The sequence below is a fragment of the Cololabis saira genome, chromosome 11 (genome assembly GCF_033807715.1).
Source record: "Cololabis saira isolate AMF1-May2022 chromosome 11, fColSai1.1, whole genome shotgun sequence".
Lineage (NCBI taxonomy): Eukaryota > Metazoa > Chordata > Actinopteri > Beloniformes > Belonidae > Cololabis > Cololabis saira.
This window is the reverse complement of record NC_084597.1, coordinates 36,008,895-36,011,632: the sequence shown is the minus strand read 5'-3', so window position 1 is coordinate 36,011,632 and position 2,738 is coordinate 36,008,895. Positions and strand designations below refer to the sequence as shown.

The following is a 2,738-nucleotide window of genomic DNA, read 5'->3' as shown; positions in this document are numbered from 1 at the left end:
ATAAAAAAGGGGTGGCTCAACTTCTCCACAGGCTCAAATCCCCCCGTTCTCCCCTATAAATAAAATTGAATTGAATTTAATTGAATTGAAGTGGGGTAAAAAAAAATTACCACCAATTGTGCAGGTTCTACCACTTAAAAAGATGAGAGGCCAGTACTTTTAATCATATGTACACTTCAACTATGAGAGACCGAATGGGGGGAAAGAATCCAAGAAATCACATCGTAGGATTTTTACTGAATCAATTGGTAAATTCCTTGATAAAATAAGTATTTAGTCACCTACAAACAAGCCATGAAGCCATTATTTATTTCTTATTTCCAGGCCAAAGCATAGTCAGAGCTCAGGGGCCTTACTCGGGGCCAGGAAGACCGGGGCAGGAATCTTAGCTTGGGCTGTGGCGTGGAACTTGGCTTGGGCTGAAGCAGAAACCTTGGCTTGGGCTGAGGCAGCGACCTTGGCACGGGCTGTGGCAGCGACCTTGGCACGGGCTGTGGCAGCGACCTTGGCACGGGCTGTGGCGTGGAACTTGGCTCGGGCTGTGGCGTGGAACTTGGCTCGGGCTGTCGCGTGGAACTTGGCTCGGGCTGTCGCGTGGAACTTGGCTCGGGCTGTGGCGTGGAACTTGGCTCGGGCTGTGGCGTGGAACTTGGCCTGGGCTGTGGCGTGGAACTTGCCTGGGCTGTGGTTTGGGACTTGGCTTGGGCTGTGGCATGGAACTTAGCGTGGGCTGTGGCGTGGAACTTGGCTTGGGCTATGGCATAGAACTTGGCTTGGGCTGTGGCGTGGAACTTGGCTTGGGCTATGGCGTGGAACTTGGCTTGGGCTGTGGCATGGAATTTGGCTTGGGGGGACAAGAGTCAGAGGGGCTGGCCAGGGGCCTTCTGGGCATCTACAGGCTGCTCAGGAGGTGGATGAGGGTGGAACGGTCTGCGATATGGCCGCCCAAATTGAATTGAATTTAATTGAATTGAAGTGGGGTAAAAATTATATACCACCAATTGTGCAGGTTCTCCCACTTAAAAAGATAGATAGAGAGGCCTGTACTTTTAATCATATGTACACTTCAACTATGAGAGACCGAATGGGGGGAAAGAATCCAAGAAATCACATTGTAGGATTTTTACTGAATTAATTGGTAAATTCCTTGATAAAATAAGTATTTGGTCACCTACAACCAAGCAAGATTTCTGGCTTTCACAGACCTGTAACTTCTTTTTTAATAGGATCCTATTTCTACCATTATATCAGTTTTAAACAATTGTTTAACATATCTTTTTATTGGAAAGTGGAACTTGGCATGGGCTGTGGCGTGGAACTTGGCCTGGGCTGTGGCGTGGAACTTGGCCTGGGCTGTGGTGTGGAACTTGGCCTGGGCTGTGGTGTGGAACTTGGCTTGGGCTGTGGCGTGGAACTTGGCTTGGGCTGTGGCGTGGAATTTGGCTTGGGGGGGACAAGAGTCAGAGGGGCCGGCCAGGGGCCTTCTGGGCATCTACAGGCTGCTCAGGAGGTGGACGAGGGCGGAACGGTCTGCGATATGGCCGCCAAAATCTGCGCCGTACTGGTTGCTGGCAACTCCGTCTTTCTGTTCCTCTCCTCCATTTTGCGGAATCTGCTTTTGGGGCCTGCGGCGCCTCTGCCGTACCGTCTACTGGTCTGTCTGCGTCAGAAGCAGGGGCTTGGCCCTCAGCTGGCTTGGTCTGGTCACCGAGACGAGGGAAGAATCTCCTAAGGAAACGCTGTTTGTTAGGGGCGTAGCGGCTGCCTTTTACTGGAACCCCACCTGGACCAGTCACATTTGCAGCTTCAGAGCCCTTGGCTGCCTCGATTAAATCAAACTGTACAATCTCTCCATCCCCAACACTTCGTAGAAATTTCCAAGGATTGTTATTCTTGATAGCACTTTGATGAACAAAGATATATTCTTGAGTGTCATTCCTGTTAATAAAGCCATATCCATTATGCAACAATTTAACTGTGCCTTGAACCTTGAACTTGCCTTGGTTTTCCTCTCCGGCTGTGGTTTGTCCTCCAGAGGTGCGAGCATAGCAAGCAATTTATTTTTTCAAAAGCAAGAAACCTAATGCAATAAACGTGGAAGTAAGTATCAGTAGTGTAAGCATGTGTGTATGCATGTGAGCGTGTATGGATGATGACCAAACAAACAGCAGCTGCGTCCGCGAGGGAAGAGAGAGAAGAGAAAACCAGGTGAACACGTTGGCTTTATATCAAACCACACCGGGCCCAGGTGTGTCTGATAAGCCTGATGAGGACCCTTCACTGTGACCCAGATCCTGCAAGACAAAACGGAAACCAGCAAGAGGCACACGGACATCTAGTGGCACGGACGGGCCGTCACATCACTAATCGTACTCAAATTATCCATCTGAGGTGATATTTGCATTTGTGAGGGTTAGTTTAAAGAAAGCACATATCTGGACACCTGCCAGCAATTTTTCCTGTGCTGGACTTCCTCCGCTCTTCTTTGTTTAGGATAAGGAAAGTGCAAGGATTCATATCTTAAAGCAGGAATGAATTTTTTGCTTCCTCCTCCCCTTTAGAGCGTGGAAAAATCAGAAACATGACTGAAGTGTTTATAGAATTTTTAAAACTGAATTTATATGGTAGTTTCACGTAGCTGCTTCATAATATACTTGGAGAGTCTGTCCACTGGTGTTTTCCTCACTGTAACTATCAAGCTTAGCCCTTTTTGCCTGAGACTTCATTAGCAGGATGTC

The 2,738-nt window shown here is 48.3% G+C and overlaps 1 pseudogene; it reads right to left on the bottom strand.

Moving 5' to 3' along the window:
- Positions 1 to 336: 336 nt before the first annotated feature.
- On the bottom strand, positions 337 to 2,047 carry LOC133454467 (Y-box-binding protein 2-B-like; annotated as a pseudogene).
- Positions 2,048 to 2,738: the final 691 nt, after the last annotated feature.